At 43.7% G+C, this 16,401-nt stretch overlaps 1 protein-coding gene across 1 annotated transcript in view; it reads left to right on the top strand.

Annotated features, from left to right (window-relative positions):
• The window catches only part of LOC114654975 (coiled-coil domain-containing protein 171-like), a 510,202-nt gene that overhangs the window by 379,293 nt on the left and 114,508 nt on the right, over positions 1 to 16,401 (top strand). The gene's annotated exons all lie outside the window — the stretch shown is intronic.

Genomic DNA, 16,401 nt, shown 5'->3' with positions numbered 1-16,401 from the left:
CTGTGCGTAGAATTCCCACTAAAACATGGCATACAGACAAAAGTGGAAATGTGCATATGCACAAAAGAATCCAGATGCATAAATCTGTGCAAACACCAACTTCCACGATCTTCTGCTACATAAATCCTGGTCAGCGTGAAAAGTAACCCACGCGCCTGCTGTCACTCCCCAACTCCTCATCGGCTGTTCTTTACCCTCTCTGGATGAACTGCACAACTCTCGCTGCCTCAGGAAAGCAGAAAACATAAAATGTACTAATCCCCAATTCCTGTCCTTCCTTTTCTTTCTCCAAGTAACCAATCACCACACGATCAGCTCTGTAATAGATGCCAAGCCATCTGTAATCTTAGAATGTCAATTCTTCAAAACTTGTGTTCAGACTGTAGGGTGTGTATATCTGTCTTTGTCTGTCTGTCTATTATATAGCACCTTAGGTCATAGAGAAGGAGCAATTTAAAACAAAACTGAGTGCCATTATGAACAATGCTGCACATCCTCTCTGTGACACGGCAACACTGAGGACTTTCAGCTGACAAATTATTCAGCAGAGAAGTGGGTCAAGAAGTGCAGCCGGGGAAGTCCTTTATACCATAAGAGATACACTTGTATAGCATCTCACTGGGACTGGGGACTACCAAGTCAGAAGTTTTCTTTCTTTTTAACGTTTCAACTTTGTTAGTTATTCAGGTGTGTGTTCAGACCACAGTGTATGTGTCTTTCTATTTATCTATTTGGTTATGAATTATATAGCGCTTTAGGTCAGTGTTTCTCAACCTTTTAAGTATTTGCGACCTGAGTTTTCATAACAGTTTTAGTTGAGCCCCCCTTAACGTTTGAAAGGAGCCCACTAATACCATTTTGTTCTTTTTTAAATAATGATATATCATAGATGCATATTTTATTATACCTGCTTAACTTTTATTGACATTTATCTAACTTGAGTGGTGGCTTTGAGGCTAGGGATCTGCACTTGGAATCGGAAGGTTTCCGGTTCGAATCCTGTAAATGCCAAAAGGGACTCTGCTCTGTTGGGCCCTTGAGCAAGGCCCATAACCTGCAATTGCTGAGCGCTTTGAGTAGTGAGAAAAGCGCTATATAAATGCAAAGAATTATTAACTCTATATTTATTTTTCTAGTATCAGAATGTAGTTTAAGTTAATTTGTTTTGGTTTCAATAGATGTATTTTTCATATTTTTGATTCTTGTTTTCTTTTTTTTCACATCTTCGCGCCCCTCTTTTTGTTTGTTCGCGCCCCACAGATTGAGAACCACTGCTTTAGGTCATAGTGAAGGAGCAATTGAAAACATAACAGAGTGCCATTATGAACAATGCTGCACACTAACACTCATCCAGCCAACGAATTATATTGGAGAACTTTGTGAAGAAACACAACAGGGGTGGAGGGTTTCCTTTATACCAACAGTAATATGCCTGTATAGTGCCTCACTGTGACCAGGACTGCCAAGTTAGATGTTTTGTTTCTTTTTAAATGTTCAACTTTTTTAGTTATTCGGGTGTTTGTTCAGACTATAGGGTGTGTATATCTGTCTTTGTCTGCCTAAATATTATATAGTGCCTTAGGTCGTAGCGAAGGAGCAATTTAAAACAAAACTGATTGCCATTATGAACAATGCTGCACATCATCTCTCTGAATCACTAACACCAAAGACTTTTAGCCAGCAAGTCATTCAGCACAATTGTGTCACGAAACACAACTGGGGGTCCTTTATACCATAAGAGATACACCTGTATTATAGCGCCTCACTGGGACTGGGGACTGCCAAGTCAGAACTTTTCTTTTCAATCATTTTATTCATTTGGGTGTGTGTGTTCCGACTATAGGGTGTGTATACCTGTCTGTGTCTGTTGTGGCACGCGGCTGGGGGTGGCACCCAGCCGGGACGCCCAGGAAGACAGGAGGAAGGCTCATGCCTCCTCCAGACCATGAGGGGTGCGACCGCCCTGGTTCCTTTGGGGGCCATGGGTACAGAGCTGGGAAGCTCAACCCTGTAGGGGCCCATGGTCACCGCCAGGGGGCGCCCCAGTGCCTGGAGAGTCCTGGACCTCAGCACTTCCGCCACACCCGGAAGTGCTGGGGGGAAGAAGACTGGGGACACCCGGAAGGCTTCCGGGAGCACAGCCGGCACTTCCGCCACACAGGAGAGTGTCCGCAAGCACCTGGAGCCCATCCTGGCGTGTATAAAAGGGGCCGCCTCCCTGCAAAGGATGACTGGAGTCGGGTGGCTGTGGACAAGAGTTGTGTTGGAGAGGAGCGGATGCGGCCTGAAGGAAAGAGGCCTGGACTTTGGGGGATTGGTGCTGGAGGCACTGGGTGTGTGCATTGAATACTGTAAATATTGTATATAATAAATGTGTGTTGGGTGACATAACGATGTCCGTCTGTCTGTGTCCGGGCTGCTTCTCACACTGTCTGTCTATTATATAGCGCCTTTGGTCATAGCGAAGTAGCAATTTAAAACAAAACTGAGTGTCATTATAAACAATGCTGCACATCCTCTCTGTGACACGAAAACACGGAGGACTTTCAGCTGACAAATCATTCAGCACAGAAGTGGGTCAAGAAACACAACTGGGGGTCCTTTGTACCAACAGCAATACGTCTGTAGATCACTTCACTGGTACTGGGATGGAAAAGTCAGAAGTTTTCTTTCTTTTGAATTTCTATTGCTTTATACGGATTCCAGTGTGTGTTCAGACTAAAGTGTATTTACTTACTTATTTATTTATCTACCTGTTTATATAGTTATTTATTTAAAGAGCTTCTGTAAAAAGCCAAATGTTCTTCTTGCTGGATTAGTGGGAGAGGAATGAGGGTTTTGGGAGGAGTTGCACCTGAGCAGGGTGTCCCATTGGTGAAGCACATTGATGCCTCACAGTGTGGCTCAACTGAGTCATTGGGTGGTCTCTGCTTTCACTCGACGGACGCCGATTGTCGCACACCAACATCCCTCATTGCAGCTCCACACATTCATCGTCTGCCTTCGTTTTCCCGTTTTGTCTTTGCCTTTCATCAGAGAGGCAAAAAAGAAACAAAATTGGCTTTAGGCTCTCTGGCATAATAAAAGTTCTCTGTGTAAATGTTTTGATATCAAATTCATGCCAGTTGTCTGCCACCAGAGGAAAAGTTAACTAAAGTGTCAACAGCGGAGACTTGCACAACGTTTCAGACCCCCGGAGTGTGCTAAAAAAAAATGGATTCAATTATTATCGCGGCTTTTCTCCATCAGAACACTTAATAGCTGGCGACGTTTAAATATGATTATTTATGTATATTGAAGTCCCGGGTTCTCTTCCGTTGACTTATTTCAGAGGGTAATTACGTAGTGATTATCATTTTATTTATTTATTTTTTCAGGAATTGTGCCATAGCCGGGCTTTGCTAATTGAATTTACATTTAATTTTTTTTTTTTTTTTTTTAGCTTCAAATTGCTTGTTCATAACCTAATTTGTAAATTAACTGCGTTTTCTTAAACAGCTCACTTTTTAATTGAGGACATTTTATTTCTTGATATGTGTCTAAATCCTGTCATTAGAAAGCGTATTTTTTTTGTTTTTCTCATTCCCTCAGTTGATTGTTACATTTGCATTTATTTAATTAGCCGATTCCTTTATGTGCAAATTTCTCTGAAGACAAAGAACACGCAGGGAGTCCGAGTAGGGGCGTGGGACAAGGCCTCTAATATTGTCATCTTACACCATATAGTGCCTTTCTGTAGAGCAGCTTTAAATATGTTCTTACTGATCTCTTCATAAAACGTGGCGCGAGAAACTTGCAAACCCTTCAGAGTGGCCGGTGTTTCTCAAACACTTTTGGGTCCCGACCCACTTTCTCCCACTGTACGAGCAGGAGTGCAATCGCCAGCCCATGGTTTCACCCCCCCCCCTTCCTTGGTGAATCGTGTGCTGTCATCTGGGGGTGATTGGAAGGACACTCGTCATGGCGACGGCCCCAGCCATCTTGGAGGGGGGAACATCCAATCCAAAGAGTGTTGCTCTCTAAGATAGCCCTTTTTTCCAAAATAATTTTAATTTAATATGAACAAATTGAAATGATTATAGCTCATTGACTTCTAAGCGCTAGAAGTGCTCGCACCGGGCCTGACAGCGAAAAGACGCCTTCCCTTGAAAACATTATGAAAACTGTTTATTTCACTTGGGACAGGAAATTGAACCCACGAGTCAAATGACTTTGGAAGGGGGCTTCAGCATGAGAGAGTTGGGCCAGGTTTATACTTCACATGACGCGATGCTACTGCTACGCAAGCGTTGTACTGTTTATACTTGCGCACATACTTTATGTAAATCTGGAAGATTCCAGCAGGTGGCAGTGTGAGATACAGTGGGGCAAAAAAGTATTTAGTCAGCCACCAATTGTGCAAGTTCTCCCACTTAAAAAGATGAGAGAGGCCTGTAATTTTCATCATAGGTATACCTCAACTATGAGAGACAAAATGAGAAAAAAAAATCCAGAAAATCACATTGTCTGATTTTTAAAGAATTTATTTGCAAATTATGGTGGAAAATAAGTATTTGGTCACCTACAAACAAGCAAGATTTCTGGCTCTCCCAGACCTGTAACTTCTTCTGTAAGAGGCTCCTCTGTCCTCCACCCGTTACCTGTATTAATGGCACCTGTTTGAACTCGTTATCAATATAAAAGACACCTGTCCACAACCTCAAACAGTCACACGCCAAACTCCACTATGGCCAAGACCAAAGAGCTGTCAAAGGACACCAGAAACAAAATTGTAGACCTGCACCAGGCTGGGAAGACTGAATCTGCAATAGGTAAGCAGCTTGGTGTGAAGAAATCAACTGTGGGAGCAATTATTAGAAAATGGAAGACAGACAAGACCACTGATAATCTCCCTTGATCTGCGGCTCCATGCAAGATCTCACCCCGTGGGGTCAAAATGATCACAAGAACAGTGAGCAAAAATCCCAGAACCACACGGGGGACTTAGTGAATGACCTGCAGAGAGCTGGGACCAAAGTAACAAAGGCTACCATCAGTAACACACTACGCCGCCAGGGACTCAAATCCTGCAGTGCCAGACGTGTCCCCCTGCTTAAGCCAGTACATGTGCAGGCCCGTCTGAAGTTTGCTAGAGAGCATTTGGATGATCCAGAAGAGGATTGGGAGAATGTCATATGGTCAGATGAAAAAAACTACTCGTCGTGTTTGGAGAAGAAAGAATGCTGAGTTGCATCCAAAGAACACCATACCTACTGTAAAGCATGGGGGTGGAAACATCATGCTTTGGGGTTGTTTTTCTGCAAAGGGACCTCAACTATGAGAGACAAAATGAGAAAAAAAAATCCAGAACCACACGGTCTGCCTCGGAGTGTAACCTTAACTCCGCTTAGTTATCGAATGAGAGAACTACTTAACAGATTTAGATCTTTTTTTTTTCTATAATTTGCTTGAACATTCCGGTTGATTTTGCGACAGATGTTGGATTTTATATATACTAGCTGTCCCCTGTAGCTCCATCCAATTAGTAGTGAAACAGAACAGCGAGGAAGTCCCCCACCCAGCTTCCTACTCCTGACGTCACGCTTTCTCCTCCCCTCGTCCACAGCCTCTGTCTTGGATTAGTGCGTATATATCGCTCCTGCAAGTGAACTATTATTCTTAGTGCAATGAGAGAAGTCGCAAAATCAACCAGAATGTTGATTATTGATGAATTACAGCATTCTAAACATTGTCACCTTCCATATACTCCCCCTCCCGATCACTACACTGCTCCATACGTATCTTCCATTGATTGAAACAGTTGCTTGATGCGTTTCAACAGGCTTGCCGTTTTTGTCTTCCCTTCATCCATTGAAGAAAAATGTGTTCCCTGTCAGGTCACTTTTGATTTTTGGGAACAAGTAAAGATCACAGGGAGCTAAATCAGGCGAATAGGGAGGATGATGGAGGATAGGAATGTTTTTGTCAGTCAAAAAAACGCTTGATGGAAAAAGAGAACATTCACGAGAAATTTGATGTTGATTCGCTGTTCGATTTTTGTTCACCTGACATTATTGCAGCAACTCATGTAGCAATTGTTGTGCAAATACTGACTGTGCTATTCACAGGATATACCTAGCCGGTAGGTGGTTTGGGAGGGCGTGTAGTTCTATGATTCACTTCCGGCCGACCTCCAGACGGTTTTCCAGGAAAGCCCCAAGACCAGTCCGGTTATTTTTGTGTCTCACCTTGTGTGTGTGTGTGTGTGTATGTGTGTATATATATATATATATATATATATATACAGTGGGGCAAAAAAGTATTTAGTCAGCTACCAATTGTGCAAGTTCTCCCACTTAAAAAGATGAGAGAGGCCTGTAATTTTCATCATAGGTATACCTCAACTATGAGAGACAAAATGAGAAAAAAAATCCAGAAAATCACATTGTCTGATTTTTGAAGAATTTATTTGCAAATTATGGTGGAAAAAAAGTATTTGGTCAATAACAAAAGTTCATCTCAATACTTTGTTATATACCCTTTGTTGGCAATTACAGAGGTCAAACGTTTTCTGTAAGTCTTCACAAGGTTTTCACACACTGTTGCTGGTATTTTGGCCCATTCCTCCATGCAGATCTCCTCTAGAGCAGTGATGTTTTGGGGCTGTCGCTGGGCAACACGGACCTTCAACTCCCTCCAAAGATTTTCTATGGGGTTGAGATGTGGAGACTGGCTAGGCCACTCCAGGACCTTGAAATACTTCTAACGAAGCCACTCCTTCGTTACCCGGGCGGTGTGTTTGGGATCATTGTCATGCTGAAAGACCCAGCCACGTTTCATCTTCAACACCCTTGCTGATGGAAGGAGGTTTTCACTCAAAATCTGACGATACATGGCCCCATTCATTCTTTCCTTTACATGGATCAGTCGTCCTGGTCCCTTTGCAGAAAATCAGCCCCAAAGCATGATGTGTCCACCCCCATGCTTTACAGTAGGTATGGTGTTCTTTGGATGCAACTCAGCATTCTTTCTTCTCCAAACACGACGAGTAGTTTTTTTCATCTGACCATATGACATTCTCCCAATCCTCTTCTGGATCATCCAAATGCTCTCTAGCAAACTTCAGACGGGCTTGCACATGTACTGGCTTAAGCAGGGGGACACGTCTGGCACTGCAGGATTTGAGTCCCTGGCGGCGTAGTGTGTTACTGATGGTAGCCTTTGTTACTTTGATCCCAGCTCTCTGCAGGTCATTCACTAAGTCCCCCGTGTGGTTCTGGAATTTTTGCTCACCGTTCTTGTGATCATTTTGACCCCACGGGGTGAGATCTTGCATGGAACTGCAGATCAAGGGAGATTATCAGTGGTCTTGTATGTCTTCCATTTTCTAATAATTGCTCCCACAGTTGATTTCTTCACACCAAGCTGCTTACCTATTGCAGATTCAGTCTTCCCAGCCTGGTGCAGGTCTACAATTTTGTTTCTGGTGTCCTTTGACAGCTCTTTGGTCTTGGCCATAGTGGAGTTTGGCGTGTGACTGTTTGAGGTTGTGGACAGGTGTCTTTTATATTGACAACGAGTTCAAACAGGTGCCATTAATACAGGTAACGAGTGGAGGACAGAGGAGCCTCTTGCAGAAGAAGTTACAGGTCTGTGAGAGCCAGAAATCTTGCTTGTTTGTAGGTGACCAAATACTTATTTTCCACCATAATTTGCAAATAAATTCTTTAAAAATCAGACAATGTGATTTTCTGGATTTTTTTTTCTCATTTTGTCTCTCATAGTTGAGGTATACCTATGACGAAAATTACAGGCCTCTCTCATCTTTTTAAGTGGGAGAACTTGCACAATTGGTGGCTGACTAAATACTTTTTTACCCCACTGTATCATCACGGTGAGAACAGGTTCGGCTTTGCTGTGTTGTGAATTGCCTGAAACATCCATTAAATTCCAATGATACTTTGCCACAATATCTCTGAAAAGAATGTTTAATGATTACATCCATCATTCCAGGGATGTGCCCATTCCAGCAATCATCGGGCGCGAGGCAGAAACAATCCCTGGACGGGGCATTGGCTCATCGCAAGGTGAACACAAGCACTCACATACACACTGGCGTCATTGTAGTGTCACCAAATCCCCAAAGCTTCATGTCTTTGGAAGGAAACCGGAGCCCACTGTGGAAACCCACGAGGAAAACATGCAAACTCCAGGCAGGGGACATCAAGGCAAGGCAGATCATGCCACCACAACATGTGGAATCATTATCAGTATTCATTTTGTGAAATGTAATATACATAGTTTAATGCATTCCATCATGAAAGTGATCTTCTTCTTCTTTCGGCTGCTCCCATTAGGGTTTGCCACAGCGGATCATCTTCTTCCATATCCTTCTGTCCTCTGCATCTTGTTCTGTCACCCCCATCACCTGCATGTCCTCTCTCACCACATCCATGAACCTTCTCTTAGGCCTTCCTCTTCTCCTCTTCCCTGGCAGCTCTATCCTTAGAACCCTTCTCCCAATTTACCCAGCATTTCTCCTCTGCACATGTCTGAACCAACTCAATCTCACCTCTCTGACTTTGTCTCCCAACTGTCCAACTTGAGCTGACCCTCTAATGTCCTCATTTCTAATCCTGTCCATCCTCGTCATACCCAATGCAAACCTTTAATGATAAAGTAGTTTGAGATTAAAGCCGAAATTTCCACTTTAATCACAAAATGCACCTTTTCACCTTGTCCTTAATTTTTTTTTTTCCTGTGGCTCAAATACGCTGCCATCCATTCTGATGGGAAAAAAAAAAAGACGGCATAGAAGACGGTATGTGAGACTTTAAAAATGTATTGTGTCATTAAGATAGGGAATATGCGATGCTTGAATATAAAAGCACCACAAATGCATTTGTATGTCAGCATTTTGCTTCACCACATCGAACCATTCTAGGGAATCCATTCCCGGATGGGTTTATCCATTCCCAGGAATCCCGGGCTCCCGGAGATGACACAGTGCATGGGCATCTCACATGTGAACGGTTTTAGAAAGACCGACACTTATTTTTAATAAAACTACTGCAATATGTTGACACCAATAAAAGACTAACCTTAACTACAAGCAGTTCATGCTGTCATATAAGTACATGTATCTAGTTAGTTGCGGTAATAAGAGCGTAGAAAGCACAATGTGTCCAGCGTGCGGTCGTCCAGGCGAGAGCGCACCTTCGTGCAGAGTACGCCAGCCGCTGAGAAAGCACGCTCTGCCTCCACTGAAGTAGGCAGCACAGTCATCAGACACTGATACACTTGTTTTAAACAACGCCTGCGCTTGCCGTTGCTCTGAAACACCGCCATTTCAGCTTTTACTGATGCATCCAGTTTCTTGTCATCATTCTGTGATGACAAGTTTCTTGGCACAGATAATGCGGATGCAACAGACTGACTGATGCATTGCAATTTCAAGTTGCTGTTCAAAACTGTTGTCTGATGAAGTGCAAGCTGCAGCAGTGGCGCCACCTGAATTATTTTCAACTATAACTCTGTTATTTCTTGATCGATTTTTACACTTTTATACGCTATATATGCGAGCTTGGCCGTTCCCGTTCACCCGGGAATTCCAGCAGTTTCATTCCCGGGAATGAAAAATGTCTGGGAATCCTGGGCTCCCGGGAATGGATTCCCTAAACCATTCATCACACATTGAAGCGCGCACATCGATCCCAGAGGATCCTCAAAGCAGCCTTCTATCACTTATCAATAGTAAACAGAGACTCTGACGTCACATTCCGACTTATATCACACTGCCCACCCCAACCCCCCGACTTTTTGCTGGTACTTCAACTCGCGGACACGTCACATTAATTTCTGAGGACATGCTCAGAGGACGCGTCAGATGAACACTGGGAACGCTTCGCAGCCATGATGAACGAGCCCTAAATGCATCGATCAGCACAAGCAGTCTGCTGTCCCATACCCAAACCTTGACAGAGCTCACCTCGGGCAAAAAGTTCTCCCAGCTCAAGCCAAGGCTCCTTATCTGCGTGTTGAGGTGCCTGGAGTTGTAGAGGGTAAATAATAGAGTATATCGTTATTTGGAACACATGCATTTCAAAACGTGTGTTCCACGTCTACAAAGATCTGTGCAAGTGTAGCATGAAAGGAAATTCGAGAAATGCTAGAACACATACCTAAAGCAGAAACTTTTTTCCATGTTATACTAATAATGACGTGATGTGTATAATGTGTGAAGACTTAAGTCCAAATATCAAGTAAACACGTTTTGTTTTATTCAAGAATATAACCAAAGTTTAAAAAAAAAAAAAAAAGAGAATACAGTAATCCCTCGCTATATCACGCTTCGACTTTCGCGGCTTCACTCTATCGCGGATTTTATATTTAAGAATATCTAAATATATAACGCTAATTTTTCGCGGGTTTCTGCGGACAATGGGTCCTTTTACTTCTGGTACTTGCTTCCTCAGTTAGTTTGCCCAGTTGATTTCATACAAGGGACGCTATTGGCGGATGACTGAGAAGCTACCTAATCAGAGCACACAGTTAAAGTTCCTGTGTGCTGATTGGCTCAGCGACGGAGTGCTGCATTAACCAGGGAGTCTCATCTCACTCATTCAGCATTAACGTGCTCCTGCTACTGCTTCAGGGGCCGTGTCCAAGCGCCAACAGAAGATGCAAATGATTGCAGAAAAGGTAAAAGTTTTGGATATTTTGAAGGAAGGGAACAGCTACACCTCTGCAGGACACCATTACGGCATCAATGAGTCCACGATTCTTTTTATTTAAAAATGAGGAAAAGCATATAAGATCTACGGCCACAGTGTCCTTGAACCAGGGCGAAAAACGAGTTGCAAGTGGACGTGATAAGGCAGTAGTCTGGATGGAATCTGCTTTAGGGATTTGGATTGAAGAGTGCTGGAAGAAGAACAACGGCGGTGCTACACAGTCGCCTGAAGAGGCTCCTTTAGAAGAGCTGTAACGCTATCCTTTGTTGTGCAGTAAAATTAAAATCATCGTTATCGGACAAGTCGTCGTGTCATTGTTGGTGAGTAACCATAATTAATTATCTATGTACAGTACTTATTACATGTACATAGTTTAGTGTCACTGTACACACAGTTTACTGTATACAATTTTTCTTGCTATTGTACATATTTATTGCTGGTGGCCTGTCTGTCGTAATGGCTGTAACATATGTGATATCGGAGACGCCTGATATCTTTAAAATAATATTTAGGTTTTACTGTATATAAACTGTGTTTACATACATAATTTCAACAAATCTTACCTAATATCTAAGAGAATACAAAGGGTTTATGCTGTATAATTGTGCGGGAAATGTTTATAATAGTGTGGGAGAGTTTATAAGGGCTTAAAATATATAAAAAGAAACATATGAACATGTGGTTTCTACTTCGCGGATTTTCACCTTTCGCGGGGGGTTCAGGAACGCAACCCCCGTGATGGAGGAGGGATTACTGTAATAATAATTCAACTTACATGTTGCTATCAATGAGTTACAAACCCAAGTTCAAATGTCAGTCGACAGAAAGCGACTACGTATTCCTGGATGGTGCAGAGTTAAGAACTGCTGCCTTCTAACCGAAAGGTTGCCAGTTTGAGTCCAGCTGCTCCTCGTTTTGAGTAGTGAGCTGTCTGACAAAAACATTCACATGTCTGAGAGGTGAGATGACCGTGATCCTGTTAGAAAATGGCTGAGAGTAAGGCGTGACTTGAATAATTATCATTGCCAAAGTCTTATCTCGTGTGACTTCAAACAAAAAACTTATTCCAGAAAGTCTCTTCAAGAAAAGTCTTGTCTCATCGCAGAATTATCTATCTATCTATCTATCTATCTATCTATCTATCTATCTATAGATATATATAAATAGATATATAGATATATATAACTATATATATATATATATATATATAGATATATAAATGTAATGAATTATTATTATATATAGATATATATATATATATATATATATATTGTGAGAGATGGCCGGCAGTTTATCCCGACCAATACATCCAGGCCGCTAGATGGAGTCCTCCCTGCAACATGGAGGTGCCCCAGACTCCCGCAGGGCATCATAGAAAATGGAGTTCGGCTTCACAGCCCTGCAGGATACCATGGGTGCCGCCAGGGGTCGCTGCACTATAGCCCGGAAGTACTCCCTAGTCACGGGGACGGAAGAACTGAAGTACTTCCGGGCTGAAGAAAAATAAGAGTTTCCATCTGACCCGGAAGTGCTATGGAATCACATGGACTGAAGGACAGAAGCACTTCCGGGTCATGGACTATATAAAGGACTGTGAGAAACCCAGCAGAGAGAGCCGGAGTTGGGAGGAAGTGTGACGGAGCTGCTGGGAAGAGAGGAGGATTGATTATTACTTTAATTGTATTGATTATTGTGTATTGTGGAGGTGCTTTGTGCACATTATTGAAGATATTAAAAAGATTACTGGGACTTTTACCTGGTGTTTGGACGTGTTGTCTGTGGGTTTTACGGGGCAACAGCAACCCCTAGTGTCACAATATATAATAGCCAAATACCACTGACTCACTCATCACAAAATCTCCCGAACCATGAGGACTTGGGACTTGAAATTTGGAATTTAGGTTACCCTTGGCCCATAAGCACTCACTAAGAAACAGTTTTAAAAATTTCGTGGTCCAAGCGTGAAATTTCATATAGTTTTTTTAGACCCATTTGTATGTCTGTCTGCTTTTCACAAGAGAACTAGTTAACGGATTTAGATCTGTGTTTTTTTTCTATAATTTGCTTGAACATTCCGTTGATTTTGCAACTTTCTCATTGCGCTAAGTATCAGAGTTCGCTTACGGTATCGATTTATTAGCACGAATCCGAGAGAGACTTATTGGGCTGCGGAGAGGGGGCGGGGCCCTCCTCACTCACATGTCTGCCTTGGAGTGTAACCTTAACTCCGCTTAGTTATCGAATGAGAGATCTACTTAACGGATTTAGATCTTTTTTTTTTCTATAATTTGCTTGAACATTCCGGTTGATTTTGCGACAGATGTTGGATTTTATATATACTGGCTGTCCCCTGTAGCTACATCCAATTAGTAGTGAAACAGAACAGCGAGGAGGTCCCCCACCCAGCTCCCTACTCCTGACGTCACGCTTTCTCCTCCCCTCGTCCTCAGCCTCTGTCTTGGATTAGTGCGTATATATCGCTCCTGCAAGTGAACTATTATTCTTGGTGCAATGAGAGAAGTCGCAAAGTCAAGCAGAATGTTCAAGCAAATTATCAAAAAAAAAAAAGATCTACATTCGTTAAGTACTTCTCTCGTTTGCTAGCTAAGTGAAGCTACGGTACAGTCTGGAACATGAGTGAGGAAGGCCCCGGTTCCCCTCCCTTTGGCCCGCTACATGTCTCTCCAATTCGCACAAATAAATCAATACCACAAGTGAACTCTGATACTTAGCCTGATGAGAGAAGTTGCAAAATCAATCAGAATGTTCAAACAAATTATAGAAAAAAACCCGATCTAAAATCGTTAAGTAGTTCTCTCGTGAAAGCGGACAGACAGACATACAGACAGATGTTGGAATTTTTATATATATATACTGTATATACGAGATGAGACACAAAAATAACCAGATTGGTAAAAAACAATATTTATTGATGAATTACAGCATTCTAAACATTGTCACCTTCCATATACTCCCCCTCCCGATCTCTACACCGCATCATACGTATCTTCCATTGATTGAAACAGTTGTTTGATGCGTTTCAACAGGCTTGCTGCTTTTGTCTTCCCTTCATCCATTGAAGAAAAATGTGTGCCCTTAAGGTCACTTTTGATTTTTGGGAACAAGTAAAAATCACAGATAGCTAAATCAGGCGAATAGGGAGGATGATGGAGGATAGGAATGTTTTTGTCAGTCAAAAAAAAGGCTTGATGGAAAAAGAGAACATTCTCTTATATATATATATATATGTGTGTGTGTATGTATGTGTATATGTATGTATATACAGTATATATGTATATTGCATAGTTTACTGTCAAATAATTCAAAGATTACGCGACACGTGTTTCACCCTTATTTGGGCTCATCAGGCGTACACACTCTACTGCTCCCCTCTCAGGGCATCGAAGCCCCTTTACGCTGCGCCACGGCGTGTGGTTAGTTTATTTGACAGCCTGTAGGTCCGGAGTAATTACATTCATTGCATTCGTAGTCTGAGTCTCGATGACCTGATTTGTGTGGGTGGTTACCTACCAGGTAACGCTTGTGATTGCTCTGCCATTCGGCAAACATCTGCCACGGTACCCTCTTTCAGTTGTGAGAAGCAGATCATGGAATGTTGCATAGTTTACTGTCAAATAATGGAAAGAATATGCAACACGTGTTTTTTTTATATATATATATATATATATATATATATATATATATATATATATATATATATATATATATATATATACTAGCAAAATACCCCTGCTTCGCAGCGGAGAAGTAGTGTGTTAAAGAGGTTATGAAAAAGAAAAGGAAACATTTTAAAAATAACGTAACGTGATTATCAATGTAATTGTGTTGTTATTGTGATGATGGTTGCTGTCTTATATATATATATATATATATATATATATATATATATATATATATATATATATATATTTATATATATATATATATACTTCCCATGGGCTCACCACCTATGGGAGGGGCCAAGGAGGTCGGGTGCAGTGTGAGTTGGGTGGTGGCCGAAGGCGGGGACCTTGGCGGTCCGATTCTCGGCTACAGAAACTGGCTCTTGGGACGTGGAATGTCACCTCTCTGAAGGGGAAGGAGCCTGAGCTAGTGCGCGAAGTTGAGAGGTTCCGGCTAGATATAGTTGGACTCACCTCGACGCACAGCTTGGACTCTGGAACCAATCTCCTTGAGAGGGGCTGGACTCTCTACCACTCTGGAGTTGCCCCCGGTGAGAGGCGCCGAGCAGGTGTGGGTATACTTATTGCCCCCCAACTTGGAGCCTGTACATTGGGGTTTACCCCGGTGGATGAGAGGATAGCCTCCCTTCGCCTTCGGGTGGGGGGACGGGTCCTAACTGTTGTTTGTGCGTATGCACCGAACAGCAGTTCGGAGTACCCACCCTTTTTGGAGTCCCTGGAGGGGGTGCTAGAGGGCATACCTTCTGGGGACTCCCTCGTTCTGCTGGGAGACTTCAATGCTCACGTGGGCAATGACAGTGAGACCTGGAAGGGCGTGATTGGGAGGAATGGCCCCCCTGATCTGAACCCGAGCGGTGTTTTGTTATTGGACTTCTGTGCTCGTCACGGATTGTCCATAACGAACACCATGTTCAAGCATAGGGGTGTTCATATGTGCACTTGGCACCAGGACACCCTAGGCCTCAGTTCGATGATCGACTTTGTGGTCGTGTCGTCGGACTTGCGGCCACATGTCTTGGACACTCGGGTGAAGAGAGGGGCGGAGCTGTCAACTGATCACCACCTGGTGGTGAGTTGGCTTCAATGGTGGGGGAGGATGCCGGTCAGGCGTGGTAGGCCCAAACGTGTTGTGAGGGTCTGCTGGGAACGTCTGGCAGAGCCCCCTGTCAGAAGTAGCTTCAACTCCCACCTCCGGCAGAACTTCGACCACATCCCGAGGGAGGTGGGGGACATTGAGTCCGAATGGGCCATGTTCCGTGCCTCTATTGTTGAGGCAGCTGACCGGAGCTGTGGCCGTAAGGTGGTCGGTGCCTGTCGTGGCGGCAATCCCCGAACCCGCTGGTGGACACCGGCGGTGAAGGATGCCGTCAAGCTGAAGAAGGAGTCCTACAGGACCCTTTTGTCCTGTGGGACCCCGGAGGCAGCTGATAGGTACCGGCAGGCCAAGCGGAATGCGGCTTTGGTGGTTGCTGAGGCAAAAACTCGGGCGTGGGAGGAGTTTGGGGAGGCCATGGAGAATGACTTTCGGACGGCTTCGAGGAGATTCTGGTCCACCATCCGGCGTCTCAGGAAGGGGAAGCAATGCAGTGTCAACACTGTATATGGTGGGGATGGTGCGCTGCTGACCTCGACTCGGGACGTTGTGGGTCGGTGGGGGGAATACTTCGAAGACCTCCTCAATCCCATTAACATGCCTTCCAATGAGGAAGCAGAGCCTGGGGACTCAGAGGTGGGCTCCCCCATCTCTGGGACTGAGGTCACCGAGGTGGTCAAAAAACTCCTTGGTGGCAGGGCCCCGGGGGTGGATGAGATACGCCCGGAGTTTCTCAAGGCTCTGGATGTTGTAGGACTGTCTTGGCTGACACGCCTCTGCAACATCGCATGGACATCAGGGGCAGTGCCTCTGGATTGGCAGACCGGGGTGGTGGTCCCCCTCTTTAAGAAGGGGGATCGGAGGGTGTGTTCCAACTACAGAGGGATCACAC

Source organism: Erpetoichthys calabaricus, chromosome 7 (genome assembly GCF_900747795.2).
Source record: "Erpetoichthys calabaricus chromosome 7, fErpCal1.3, whole genome shotgun sequence".
Taxonomy (NCBI): Eukaryota; Metazoa; Chordata; class Cladistia; order Polypteriformes; family Polypteridae; genus Erpetoichthys; species Erpetoichthys calabaricus.
Note: the sequence above shows the minus strand (reverse complement) of the source record. Positions and strands in the feature narration are given on the sequence as shown.